This window comes from Phyllostomus hastatus, unplaced genomic scaffold, assembly GCF_019186645.2.
Source record: "Phyllostomus hastatus isolate PE091 unplaced genomic scaffold, TTU_PhHast_1.1 phas_scaffold_78, whole genome shotgun sequence".
Classification (NCBI taxonomy): Eukaryota; Metazoa; Chordata; class Mammalia; order Chiroptera; family Phyllostomidae; genus Phyllostomus; species Phyllostomus hastatus.
This window is the reverse complement of record NW_025334041.1, coordinates 50539127-50554196: the sequence shown is the minus strand read 5'-3', so window position 1 is coordinate 50554196 and position 15070 is coordinate 50539127. Positions and strand designations below refer to the sequence as shown.

Sequence of the window (15070 nt, the reverse complement as noted above, 5' to 3'; positions counted from 1 at the left end):
GGGTTAATGTTGATCACCCCTTCATTTCCACAGCCCCGTGAATTTCTTCCCTCAGGCCATCCCACGTGATTGTGTCTGTCTTGGTTCATTCTCTTTCTTAGAGAATTGTTACCCATCATTGACTGCCGATCATGCAAAAGGGAGCCAGGCATTAGAACAGGCAGCGTACGCCAGGGAAATAAGTTTTTGTCTCCTTAGTGGCTCCTGGTCCGGAGGTCTTTCACTCAGCCCAGGTCACTGGGGGTTACAGCTTCCTGAGACTAGGCAGGGCGGCCCCCAACAATTTACTGTGTTTTTGACAACTGAGAACCCTCCGTTTTTCTAGCTGGCCACTTAGTGCTGGTGCAAAGATCTATCTTATACTCTTTGTTGGAAATTGATAGTATTGTTACATCAATTTTTGAACAAGAAGAAGCATGCCAATGTTAACTCTGAAGAATTGGCAGAAATAGCCAGTAATTGCCATTACCTGCATTTTAAGTAATTCATATAAGGATCAAAAGGATCAATGCCATTAACCTTTCTTCATTCCTTATTCTTCTTAAAAAATTAGAGACTTTGTTTTTTTTTAAGCAGTTTTAGGTTTAGAACAAAATTGACAGAGTGGTATAGAGGTTTCCCATATGCCCCCTGCCCCCTTCGATGCATTGCCTTCCCCATTATCAACATCACTCACCAGAATGGACTTTTTCTTTTAACCAAGGATGGACCTACTTTGATACATCATAATGACCCAAAGTCCATAGTTTATCTTAGAGTTCACCCTAGGTATTGTACCTTCCATAGATTTGGACTAATACGTAGCAACATATTGTATCCCTCATTCTAATATCATACCGATATTATTTTCAGATTATATTGTACATTTGCATGGAACCACAAATTGCTAAGACTAATCTACTCTAGTACATGTGAATACATCTAATGCATTCTTTTTAAAAAACACATAGATGGATTAAACCATAGATGGTTTAATTTTGCTTTAGATATTACATTGGGCTGGTAATTCTAATAGAACTTTACTGTCTTTTGGGTTTTACAGAATAGAGCAAACTCACTTAACTGCCCAGTGTCTGGGCAGCATAGCTTGGGAGTCACCTGGAATCTACAGAAATTCCCCCTGACTTGCTGGGTCTGTTTCCTTCCCTAGACAAGGCAGAGTGGCAGAGATCAGGTTGGTAAAAGCATAATTTACAAGATCAACTATGTCTTTCTTTTTTAAATGTTGAAAAACTAATAATAATAAATCATACTGAGTATTTTCAGTGCCCTAAAAATCCCCTGTGTTCTGCATCTTCATCCCCACCCCTGCAACCACTAATTTTTTGTTGTCTCCATAGTTTTGCCTTTTCCAGAATGTTAATTGTAGTCGTACAGTATGCAGCCTTTTCAGATTGGCTTTTTTCACTTAGTAATATGCATTTAATTTGCCTCCATGTATTTTAAAGTCTTGATGGCTTTTTTTTTAGCATTGAATAATATTCCATTGTCTGGATGTACCACAGTTTGCTTACCCATTCACCTACTGAAGGACCTCTTGGTTGCATTCCAAGTTTTGGCAATTATGAATAAAGCTGCTGTAAACATCTGTGTGTAGGTTTTGGGGTGGATGTTAGTTTTCAACTACTTTGGATATATACCACAGAGTGCAATTGCTGGATTGTATGATAAGAGTATGTTTCTTATTCTTTCTTGAAGCCTGAGAAAGAAGCGGTCATAGTAGACATGAGACAAACATTACTGGCTGAGATGGTAGACATTCTGTAAAAAACAACACATACAAACAGTATTACAAACAAATCTAGCAACTGAGACAAAGGCTATATCCACTAAGATTCTGAATACATTTCCTAGCAGCATCTCTACTTACCTGCCTTCTTCACTTCCTTGCTAACGAACTGAAAATTTGCAGCCAGAAGCTGGCTCCAGAATTGCTAGGTTAGTCAAAGTGCCAGGTCCATAGAGCAGATTGACTTACTGAAGCCAAATTACCTTTACCTCCACCTCTTCATATAGTTATCATGGCTCTGAACACGTCTTTTAAAACTAACATTTAGCAATATTACCTTGCTCAGATTTGGGATGTGGTTTTAAAAAATCCTTTGAATTTAATGCTAGTATTGTACACTGTTCTTTTGACAGGGATTATGCGTCATGATCAAAACTAAGGACAGTAGTCAATTGTTGAGGAGTTGCTGCAGCTTTTGGCCATAATGTCACCCAAGGCCTGAATTTCCCCAACACAAGATGTATATAACAAAGGGGCTGCTTATGTTGGCTACCCAGTCAGACTCTGTGGAAGTGGAAAGTGCACAAGCTGTGGAAAGAGCACTGGGCGATGAGTCTGGAAGCTTTGGCTGGAGTTCAGTCTGCCATAAATTACATGACATGTCACACATAGCAAGTCAAGCATTTTTCCCATTGACAGAAACAATGTTACCTCTCTTCTCAGAATTAGTATTGAGATAAAATGAGATAATAAGTCAGAGCACCTTGAAAAAGTGAATAGCAGTGGCAAATATTAGTACTGTTTTTTTATTCATTTAGCAGACATGTACATGCCAGACATGCACTATCTGCATTTGCACAGTAGGAGATACCTAGCTGATTCATGAGCTGGATCCTGTGGTTACTGAGTTAGTGGGAAGATGAACCAATAAGCATGTCCTCATACTGCAGCATGGTTGGGTGTCAGAGCTTATTTAGCTATGAAATCCTATAAGAAAAGGAAAGTGGCCCTGGCTAACTCTGCCTAAGGAAGTAGTAGAATTTATCACAGAGATAGTGGGTTTTGATATGGCTCTTGGAAAATGAGAGGTTTGCCAGAGTGAAGGGAAGTGAAAGAGCATTCTAGACAGAAGGACCTGCATGCTCAAAGGTATAGAGGTGTGACTGCATAACATTACCAGCAAATGAATATTAACCCAACTAAGAATCTACTCTCTAGGCACTGCGAAGGACTGGAGAAACAGCAGTGAATAAAATGGCCTCAGCCCCTATGTACTTTTGAATTTGTTTATTTTATTAATTTCCTATGGCTAATGTTGCAAACTACCACAAACTCAGTGGCTTAAAACAGCACAAATGTATTTTTTTACAGTTCTGGAGGTCAGAAGTCCTAAAATAAGGCATCATCTGGTCTACATTTTATCTGGAGACTACAGGGGAGTACCTTTTCCCTCTCCTTTTCCAATGTCTAGAGGCTGCTTCAATTGGTGAACTCATGGACTTTCCTTCACCTTCAGAGCTAGCAGCATAGCATCTTCATAATTCTCTCTCCCTGCCTCTGGCCCTCCTGCCTTTTTCTTATAAGGACCCTTGTGATTATACTGGGTCCACTCAGATAATGCAGGATAATCTTGCCATCTTAAGATCCTTAATTTAATCACACCTGAAAATCTCTTTTGCTCCATAAAGCTACATGGTCACAGGCTCCAGGAATTAGGACAGAGACATCTTTCAGGAGGCCATTATTCAGCATACTGCATTAATTCATTCAGCCAGTAGTTTTTAGTTTCCCACCATTGGGCACTAGAATAAGGTATATGAGCCTCTGGCTCTCAAGGATTTCCAAGAGTGTCTTGGATAACAGGGCAATTACAATATATTCATTTGTTTTCTAGATACTAGACAGATTTAACAAAGAAATGTTTCATACTCAGTACATCTCAAACTGACCTGCTTTCCTCCCTACACCAGACTTGCTTCATCTCAGTTGATCCTTTTAGTTGTTTCTACTAAATTTTTGAAGTTGCACTTGAGTCCTTTTTTTCTTCTATATGACACATCTAACCTGTCAGGAAATCCAGTTCATTCTACCTTCAAAATATATTCAGAATCCATCTACTTCTCATCCTCACCACCAGTTCCACACAGGATCGAGCCACTGTCTGGATTACTATAAAAGCCTCTTCCTATTCTGCTTCCTCCTTGGCTGCTACATTTTATTCTCAATGGAGAAAACATAAGATCCTCTTAAAATAAAAGTCATATCATGTCACCTCTAATAACAACCCATTTCCCTTAGAGTAAAAGCAAGATTCTCCAGGCATAGCCCCTGACTTAGGCTTTTGCATTGGCTATGTCTTAGGTCCCACACCTTCTTTCCCTGGTCCATTCCTTCACCTCTATCATGTCATTTTCCAAATGTCTCCTTTTAATTAGGTTAATCCAGTTACTCTATTTATCACCTCCCCATCCCTTCTTTTTTTTTCAACTGTTAGAAACATTATTTTCCACCACTCTTACTTCCATTCTGTTAAGAGTTTGTGGAAAACCCGCTTAAGATCACTCAGGGGTTGTTCCTACCCATTCAGTGGTCTGTGCTGTGGGGGCTGCAGACCAGTCTCCAGTGGCAGGCTGAGCACTCCAGTCTAAAGTGGGAAACTGCTGAACAGGCACAGAGGGCACCTGCGCCTTCAGACCAGTCAGTGACCTCAGGCTGTGCAGCAGTGAACTTGGGAGCTGGAGCTGTCTGTTCACCCTGAAATTCCTCCTTGGTCACAGCCTTTTCGGCAGTGGCCTACTCTTCCTTCTCAGTCTCTTCAGGACCTCTGTAGCAGTAGAAATCAGACAGGCCCTCTCATGGGTATTCACAGGAGATGGTGCTGCACATGTGCAGAACTTCCTGGGCCAGCATCCACCACATCAGACCCCCTGAGTGACCCGCCTTGTCATTGCAAAGGATGGCGATGTCCACATAGCCTAGAGGAGAGTGCGTTACACAGAGCAATGGTAGGCAGGTTAACATTGGACGCCTCCATGAGAGGCTGGTGGTTAGGCCTAGGATCAGTAACCACAGGATGTCTCAGCTCCAGGAAGGCCTCCTGGATCTGGTTAGTGAAGGTGCCAGTAGTGAAGCAGCTGGCAGTGGGAGTGGCTCCAGTGGCAGCAGCAGACTTCAGCACAGCTCACTGGCCAGTGTTTCTGGATGATGTGACACTGACATCAGTGGCGTTCTCAGTGGCGGCAACAGGACGGGCTGCCAGCAGAACTTCTTGTGGGTTCTCTTCAGATTTATGATGTAGATGCCATCACTTTTCCTTTTGTAGATGTCCTGCTCCATTTGGAAGTCAACGTTGGTGCTACCTAAGTGGGTTCTTGCAGAAGGAATTTGAGGACAGCCTCCTCCTTCATTTAGGACATTCAGACCTCCAGACATTGTGAAAGTTTCCCTTTAAGTTACGTGGGAGCTGAGAACAACGCCATACGGGCCCTTCTCTTGGTAGCATGGAAAGACCCATCCCTTACTTCTGACTCCCCTTAACTTGCTGTAATTTTCCATTTTCCATAGTACTTACCACTTTTTAAATATTGTGTATTTGTTTGTTTAATTTGTCTCCCCCAAAAGAAATTTACGCAAGACCAGAGATTTTGCATCCCAAGCACATAGAACCCAGTATACATTAGGTTCTAGCAAATATTTGTTGAATGAATAAATTAAAAACATCACAGTGTATGTTGTCAAAAAACTTTTCTATATGAGGAAAAATGATGGGCACTGCTGAAACAATTGTGTGCCATCTTGGACTATTTGCAATTTAAATATTGTATCGTCTTTAGTTGGGAGAGTCATAGAAAGTCTTCAATGGTGAGAAGTAAAATGAACTCAGGCCTTCTGTGTGGAGATTGTATATGTGAGAAATGAACATTTGGTTAAAGAGGAGACTCTTTCAAATCAACTCCCTGGTCTTGTTTTGCAATTAAAAAATAAATGTTATTAATTGAGCACCTATAACATAATGCATATTTCGCTAGGCCCTCTCAACTAAACAAAGCTTGCACGGAACCATCAACCTTCCTCTTTATGGTCTGGAGAAATGGGCCACTTGGTAATTCTTGGAATGCCTTTAAAAAATAAAACTTGACGTCCAAATGAAATGCCAGAATAACAATTTTCCTTCTTATTCTTGGTCTTTGCCAAGAATTACTATGAATAATTTTTTTAAAAGGATAGCGTGTATTCTGCCAGCTTGTCAAGAAGTGTTTCTATTCTTCTGTAAACCAAGGAATTGAAAAACAAGAGTAAATGAAGAGTAATAGATGGAAGAGTGATAGATGAAAGAGTATGAAAGATTTCAAAGTCTGAAAAGAAAGAAGTCCTATACTATTTTAAATATGCTCATTGACGAGTACATAAAATTACTTGCATTGATATCAAGGAAAATTTCTGTGAAAGCTAGCAGTTTTAGTGTATTAGATATTCGCCCACGGAGGGTTGGCCCCTGTCTGCTGAGCCCATCAGTATGTAATGAACCCACTGCTTGGTTCTATTACCGTTTCTACTTCTCTTACCCTCTCTCCTCCTCTGTCTTCCTTTTGTCCAAGGATCTCAGCATTTTTTGATTTGCAGTCTTTGTGAGTTCGTTGGCAAGAATATGTAGCCTTTTCACAAGCCAAAAGGTCACATGTGTAAAGTCCTGGTTCTCTACCCCTTAGGACAATGGGTTAGTCCACATGCTTTTCTTCTTTATTAGGGCAATTAAAATATGTGTCACATAGAAAGCAAAGAGGTCTAAAGTGGAAATGTTTATATATTTTCATTAATATATTTAGACAGAACTAATGCAGTTTAATCAATTAATTTTTATGATTCTAGATATATTTGCCAAAAATATATTTAAAGGCCACTTTTTCATTTCTCAATTGTGTGTAGGAAAACAGTGGTTTTTTGTGTATAATAGCACATAGCTGTAACTAATGTCAGCAAAATGCTTACAGATTTATATCTTTTTTATTTCTATGAAGTTTTAGAATTTTGTTTGTTTATTTACTTAGTTTGCTTTATTGTGTCCTTTCTCTGGTTAAAGCTATCCCTCACTAGCCCATTTTTCATTAATGACCCATGACTCCTTTTTATTAGACATACTGGAGAAGGTTATGGATTTTAACTCAGTTATAAATGAGACATTTCATTTTCCTAATTTGCAGATTGTGAGACCACAAGGGAATCTTAAAATTTGATTGATGGTTAATCACACAAATAAAATATGGAGGTAAAATAATTAAGAAAAAAATAAATCTAGCGGAAGGTCAGATAACTATGTTTTATTGGATTTCTCAGGCTTATTGTTTATTTTTGAAATAAGTATTTTATTACTGGCTAGTAAATTCTTTCTGAACAAAAGAATTGTGTTAGCGGCCATCTCTTGCTGTTCAGCAGAGGATTCTAAGTTTCTGATTTCTTTTTTGGAAATACATATATATATGCAGGAAATATGGTAGAGTCTACATGTTATTAATGAAGTGAGAATAGTAATCATAAATAAATTTCTCTTTTTCTCTTAAAGATAAAACTGGTGCTACTTCTGAGTAATTCTCAAAAAAATTTCTGTCCAATTAGTGACATTGTAATGAAGAATAAAATCAGTCCATTCCTCAAGAAACTTGATTTAGATTGAAAATTTTTTAAAGATTTTTTATTTATTTATTTTTAGAGAGGGAAGGGAGGGAGATAGAGAGAGAGAGAGAGAAACATCAATGTGAAGTTGCTGGGGGTCATGGCCTGCAACCCAGGCATGTACCCTGACTGGGAATCGAACCTGTGACACTTTGGTTTGCAGCCCGTGCTCAATCCACTGAGCTACACCAGCCAGGGCTTAGATTGAAATTTTGAGCCAAATAATAATTAAATGCAGCAAATATTTATTGAATGCCTGTCATGTACCAGGCACAAATGTAAAGTAAGTTTTTTTACAGTTTGCTTCCATATATATTTGATCCTCATTGTTTTCATTTGATTACATTTGATCCTCATAACAGTTTCAAGCAATGGGGTAAACAATATTTATTTTCCCAGCTGCACTATAAGAAAGTAAACCAAAACCATGATCTTGCCATGATCAGAGAGCTGCTAGTAACAGAACAAACCAGGAAGCCAGTTCTTCAGGCTTCCTGTCCTGTGCCTTTCCCAATATTTTGTGCTGCATTCTTTCTCCTGCCAGTTATCAGCTCAAGTGAGTGAACTGTACCAGTAGTTCTTAAAGTACGGGCACAGCACCAGCACCATCATCTGGGGACTTGTTAGATATGCAGATTCTCAGGCCCCGCCTCTGACCTACTGACTTGGAAATTCAGATAGAGCCCAGTCATCTGTGCCAAACACTCTAGGTGATTCTGATGGACACTCGAGTTTTGAAACCACTGAACTGGAGAATACATTTCTTGGTCAGTGAAAATGTGGGGTAGGCCTGGCTGGTGTGGCTCAGTTGGTTGAAGTTTCTTCCCATAACCAAAAAGTTGAGGGTTTGATTCTCGGTCAGGCCATATATCTAGGTTTCAGGTCTGATCCCGGGGGCATGTATGGGAGGCAACAAATGGATGCTTTTCTCTCACATCAATGTTTTTTTCTCTTCTTCCTCTCTCCCCCTCTCTCTAAATGTCCTGGGTGAGGATTAAAAATTTTTAAAAACTTGGGTGAGGCAGTTTATTATTTACCTATAAGAGCTGCCTTGTGGGAGGCACAGGGAGTGTGTGTCTTCTAGGTGCTCATCAAGTTAAGAGCAGACTAGCTCAGCTGAAACAATTACATGTGCCGGCATTGTTCATTCATTAAGGCCTAGGTCAAGGGTAGAGCTATTCGTGCAGTGGGTCTTCAGGAAAGGGAGTCATCCCTGAAAATAGCAATGGTTGAAGAAACCTTCCCAGAAGAAAAATAAATGGAACTTGGTCTTGAGGTGCCCTAGGATTTGGAGTGAGGAGTCAGTCTAAAGAGAGGAAATTTCTGAAGAAAGACAAGTTTGTGAAACAGTAAGGAATACTGGTTTAAACAGAGCTTTTGTCTTAGGAATAGAAGTAGATTGGATGAGTAAAGTGGACCAAATTGTAATAAACTGCCTTAGTCAAAAAATAGTTTAGCACAGGACAATGGGGAGAAATAATGGGTTTTGATTAAATAACTGAGATAATAACAGCATTTTTAAGGACCATTAAACTATCTGTAAGTAACAGAATCCACATACAATTTGAGTGTCTCACAGTGTTTTGCACATTGTTTCTTCCCCCCATAAATATTTGTGGGTTTTGAAGTAAAGTCTGGTTTTACAGATATTTTTAAACAAAAAATAATTTTCTTTTAGATTATGGAAATAACTGCATATTTAGATTGCTGAGTGAAATAAACAGGTGTGCCTATTGTTTGGATGACATGACAGGTGGTCTTAATCTGCTGATGAAAAAAGAAGCCAGGGTCTCCTCTGATTGCTGTAGCTGGTGTTGCTCCCCCTTCATAGGACTTCTTGTTTTGTAAGTAGAGGGGCTTCAGCCCTACCCTGAATGAGGCTTCTGCTTAGAGAAAGAAGAATGATGTGGACTTTTTGTGGTCAGAATGGCCTTTCCACATGGGCACCATGCAATTGAAAGCTTTATCAATTGCAAAGGCCTTTAGTTAAATATTTATTTTACACAATTAAAGAGGAAAAGGGTATCAAGTACTTAATCATTTAAGCCTTGTGCCCAAGGCATAGCAATGGCTGTGATATGCTCCCTTATCTATAGCTGGCATCTAGAGCTTTGAGGAGACAGATACACTGATATTCATAAGAGAATATAAAATGGAAAATAGTTATGTAGCTTCAGCTCACAAGTGAAGATAAAATTGGAAATATTACCACATTCTGCCTCATGTATAGTTCTGATGGCATAGATGTACTTATCTTATCGGCTGTATGTGAGGTAGAAAACTTAACATTTCCATCATAAATAGAGAAGACAACAGTTTAGGCCACCTGATCTACATCCTGAAGAAAATTAGAGGCAGCAGTGACACAGAGAGCTCAGAGCTTTGCTTTCCTCAGTGTGGTAGGGAAGTTGAGGCTCTTCTTATTAACTGTGTTTCTCCCTGAAGTCTGTTCTACTCTTCACCTATTTCTCTCATGATATGCCCAAACAGTGGTCAGTGTCAACAGTTTATTTAACCTGCCATGATAATGAGAATGCATGTGATTTGCCAGTACAGTCAGTGGAGCCAGGCAGGCTAATGTGACAGTTCTGTGTATTTAGGTGGCCACTATTACTATTTTGTATTTTATTTTATAACCTCGAATTTTGGTCTGATTGTTAGGGTAAGTGTGTATGTTCTTAACATATTTAAGAACTATAAAATCTCGGGCAATCATTGAGGCAGCAAAGTTGCTGTGATGTGTTTACATATCTTGGCAGACTCATTGGAATTAATAGATTGTGAGAACAATAAGCACACTGTAAGTTTAAGTCAGAAAACCTCCCACAAATAAAACCTGATGGTTTAAAATGCTGCACGTGTGTCACCTCTTCCAAGTTGGATTCCCACTTTGCTGCAGGATAGGAGAGGAATGTGGAGATTTAGAGTTGTGTGGGGTCTCAGTCTCCATATGTATATAGAAAAACTAATCAGAAATGGTTTTAGAAAGATATAGGAAGTAAGTATTCAGAAAATAATACCTAAGCCCTGGCTGGCGTAGCTCAGTGGATGGAGCGCGGGCTGGGAACCAAAGTGTCCCAGGTTCGATTCCCAGCCAGGGTACATGCCTGGGTTGCAGGCCATAACCCCCAGCAACCACACATTGATGTTTCTCTCTCTCTCTCTCTCTCTCTCCCTCCCTTCCCTCTCTAAAAATAAATAAATAAAATCTTTAAAAAAAAAAAAGATCCTCCTTTAGAAAATAATACCTTATTTTTTTAATGTTTCACTTCTCTGAGTTGTTTTCTACCATAAACACTATGATTTGTTATAATCTTACTAATAATCTAGTATGGTAGTTCTTAACTTTCCGGTTCATGATTACTTTTAGAATCCAGCGAAAGCTATGACCCCTTGCCCCAGAAAATCACTCATGTGCACATCCTTACAAAAATATTCATGAAATTTGGGGAGGAGTTCATGAGCTTTGTAAAACCCTAAGTCTTAAGGCATTCATTGAATGTAATGAATTAACTTATTATCTATGCCATAGCTATATTTGAAGAAAATAGTCATGCATATCATTTTTATAGAACTTAATTCTTTCAAAATTAAGTGAAACCCTGATTGAGAAAGGCTGTGGGTGAAACAAGACAAAAACCCTTATAGCCCTGTCTGGTGTAGCTCAGTGGATTGAGTACAGGCTGCAAACCAAAGCATCGCAGGTTCGATTCCCAGTCAGGGTACATGCCTGGGTTGCAGGCCATGACCCCCAGCAACTTCAGATTGATGTTTCTCTCTCTCTCTCTTTCTCCCTCCCTTCCCTCTCTAAAAATAAAAAAATAAAATCTTAAAAAGAACCCTTATATATTACATGCTAAATTTATAGTCATCCTACTGCTTGAAAATAATATACAAGTTTGAAATTTAATAATTGTGCATTTCAAAGATGGATTAGTTTCCAGTATGTTCTTTTACCCTGATATTTTTTTATGTTAGAATAAGTCATGTTCAGTTTCACTGAAATGACTGTTTGCTTGGCACCTTTGAGAACCATTGCACACTAGCTACAGATAGTACTACCTGGCATTCAATTTTTAAAATCCAGAATAACAGTGTAAACTCCACTGACAAAAGCTAAGATTGAAAATGATGTGTTTTAACCTATTATGTTAAAGGAAGCAGGAGACATTTTGGCTTCCACACATATTTGTTTACTTGCCCAACAGGCCACACATCATTCTATTCAAGTGATTAGTAGACATGCTAATTGTCAGTTTGAGATGCCAACTGTGCATCTGACCAACCTCTTTCTCTCCAGGCCTTCTAGGAAAGCCCAGCACAGGCAGTTTTTCCAATAGTATTTTGTCTTGCTGAGTGAACACAATGGCTACCATCTTGGTGATTTCACAGGGAAGCCACATAGGGCTAGAAGAGGCAATTTCTAGCTTATTCCCTTCTCACCAACTCTTTGATACTCCATTCCTTATAGGAAATACCATTACTCTCATCAGTCAACTCTGGGCCAAATTGGGGTCCTAAGATTTGTGATTGTATGGGGGTGATACTTCTTTTCTCATATATGAATGTGCAAATCCAAGGCTGATGGGCACACACAGGCATGCGACTGATCAGAACAACTGGCCTGGGGTGCATCTGGGGTAAGTGCAGTGGCTGCTGTCCTCTTGCAGAGGAGGGAGAAGCATCTGGAGAAGAGGTGGTGACAACAGTAGATTAGATGTGAGGCTTATCACTCTATTTAGTAGGAGAAACTTGAACAGCGACTTCCAGAAAGGTGATTTCTCCATTCTGGTGTCAGTATGTACCAATTATTTGGCTTCCCCTATAGCTAAATGTCTTCATTCTCTGGAATTCCCACCCTTCCCTCATTAGAGAATGGAGTTCCAGCCCTCCCACAGGAGTAGCCCCTGCATGTATCACTGATGTCCTTGGTGATGACCCTGAGGGAGAGAGAAAAGGTTCAATTCTATTTAAGAAGGTCAGGAAGCATGGCATGTTTTTAGCAAGCTTTCCACTCAAAATAAGATTGAAGGCTTAAAGTGATAAATGTGTTATTTGGAATATTGACTCATGCAATGGCCAAGATGAGGTGCCGCTAGATTTTGTTTCGGAGCCCCATCAATCAAAATGTTCATGCTTGCACTTCTCAAGTTTCCCTTTAAAGCAAGCTCAAAACATATAGTCAAATTTGAAATGACCTTTTATTTTTATCCCATTGTTCTCTCACAATTTTCTCATTTTTGTGTCTTTTTATCCTTTCCTCTCTGACTTGTAAGTCCTCCTCATTTTTATTAAGAAACCAGTGCTGAGGGCTGGGCTCCTCCCTCAGCCTTCCTTCCCCACCCACTCTACCTTGGATGTTTTTTCTCACTTTCTCTTCCTTCTTACCTTAAATCTTTCTTATGCTTTCATTACTTCCCTCCCTGGCCCACTATAATTTTTTTCTTCCCTAAACTAGTTTTGCTCTTTGTATTACATATACATGCAATTATTTTCATATATATGAAAAGATAAAGAACGATATAGTGAAAATACTGTCCTCTCTGCTAAGCTGAAGGAGGAGAACATCACTGATTTAGTTAAATCCCTATCCCCAACTATAACCCCCACACTTCTGCCTAGAGGTAACTACTGTCTTATATTTCACAATATAATATAACCTTTTCTATTCTGATTGCCCAGGGCAGAAGAAAAGATGCTGTCCCCAGTTCTTAGCCTTTCCAATGGCATCTTCTCTTGGCTGCTGGAAGCCAGGCCTGGGCTGGGGGCTGATGTGAGAAGGCCACCTCACTGAAGCCAGGGTGGGGGGAGGGCCAGAGCAGGTGGGAAAGGGTAGCTTTCACTACAGAACTTGGCTTCATCGCTCCCCCTTTGAGAGTCATGTTTTTATTCAGATGATCTTTCCTGACCTCCTTGATGTATTTGAATAAGAAAATGTTATGAGTCCAATAAACTTTTAGTAAGCACTTTCTCAATGACCGCCACTATGCTTAACAGGACTTTATCTATGGGGCTTATAGATTCACTTCTATCCTTTCTTCCTATTAACCTTTTCTTTTGGATAGAGAAACTCCATTATATTTTTAAATGTATTTTTATATAAAGGGTTATTTGTATCTTTCAATTTAAGTATATTTGTTGACAAGTTGGGTAATGTGTATTATGTGCTCTGCTTCTCACTAAATTTGAAATATTTCACATACATTAAAGAGCTTGGGCCAGAGGCATACAGACATGGGCTAGACCCCAGCTGAGCCACTTACTAGTAAGATAACCTCAAGCAAATTATGTAGGTTCTCTCGGTATTGGATTTTATTGATTTATTTTTATTATTTTTAATAGCTTTATTTTTTAATTTATTTATTTTCATGGAGGAGGAAGGGACAGGGAAAGTGAGGGAGAGAAACATTATTGTGCGAGAGAAACATCGATCTGTTGCCTCTTGCACACCTTCAACAGGGGACCTGGCCTGTAACCCAGGCATGTGCCCTGACTAGGAATTGAACTGGTAACCTTTCAGTTCACAGGCCAGTGCTCAATACACTAAGCCATACCAACCAGGGCAATAGTTTATTTTTTACTGTATTTTTTCCCATTACCATTTATCTCCCTTATAGCCTCTTCCATCTTCACCTTCTCCGCAATCACCACACTGTTGCCCCTGTCCATGAGTTCTTTTTATTTATTGCTCAGTCCCTCCTCCCCAAAATCTCCTTCCAGAACTGTCAGTCTTGTTGTTTTTAAAAGTATATTTTATTATGCTATTACAGTTGTCCCAATATTTCCCTCCCCTTTCTCCCCCTCCTTCCTGTACCCTTCACACGTCAGCATTCCCCCACTCCCTTAGTTCATGTCCATGGGTTGCACATATAAGTTCTTTGGCTACTCCATTTCCCATACTGTTCTTAACTTCGTCTTGTATACTTTGTGCCTACCAATTATGCTTCTTATTCTTTGTACCTTTTTCCCTATTCTCCCCCTGCCCTCTGATAATTGTCCTTGTGATATCCATTTCTGTTATTCTTTTCCTCTTCTAGTTGTTTGCTTAGTTTTGTTTTTGTTTTTTAGGTTCAGTTGTTGATAGTTGTGAGTTTGTTGTCACTTTACTGTTCATAGTTTTTTATCTTTTTCTTAGCTAAATCCCTTTAACATTTCATATAATAAGGGTTCGGTGATTATGAACTCCTTCAACTTTATCTGGAAAGCACTTTATCTGTCTTTCCATTCTAAATGAAAGCTTTGCTGGATAGAGTAATCTTGGATGTAGGCCCTTGCCTTTCATGACTTGGAATACTTCTTTCCAGCTCCTTCTTGCCTGTAAGGTTTATTTTGAGAAATCAGCTGATATCTTATGGGAACTCCTTTGCAGGTAACTGTCTCCTTTTCTCTTGCTGCTCCTAAGATTCTCTCCTTATCTTTAGTCTTGAGTAACTTAATTATGATGTATCTTGGTGTGTTTCTTCTTAGATCCAACTTCTTTTAGACTCTGAGCATCCTGGACTTGCACATCTAGTTCCTTTGCCAGATTGGGGAAGTTTTCCTTCATTATTTTTTCAAATAAGTTTCTGATTTCTTGCTCTTCCTCTTCTCCTTCTGGCACCCATATGATTCAGATGTTGGAACATTTAAAGTTGTCACAGAGGTTCCTCAGCCTCTTCCTACTTTTTTTTT

General features: G+C 39.3%; 1 protein-coding gene and 1 pseudogene across 25 annotated transcripts in view; one reads left to right on the top strand and one right to left on the bottom strand.

The window, feature by feature from the left end:
* The window catches only part of NRCAM (neuronal cell adhesion molecule), a 319470-nt gene that overhangs the window by 24196 nt on the left and 280204 nt on the right, over positions 1-15070 (top strand). The gene's annotated exons all lie outside the window — the stretch shown is intronic.
* On the bottom strand, positions 4288-5161 carry LOC123811233 (annotated as a pseudogene).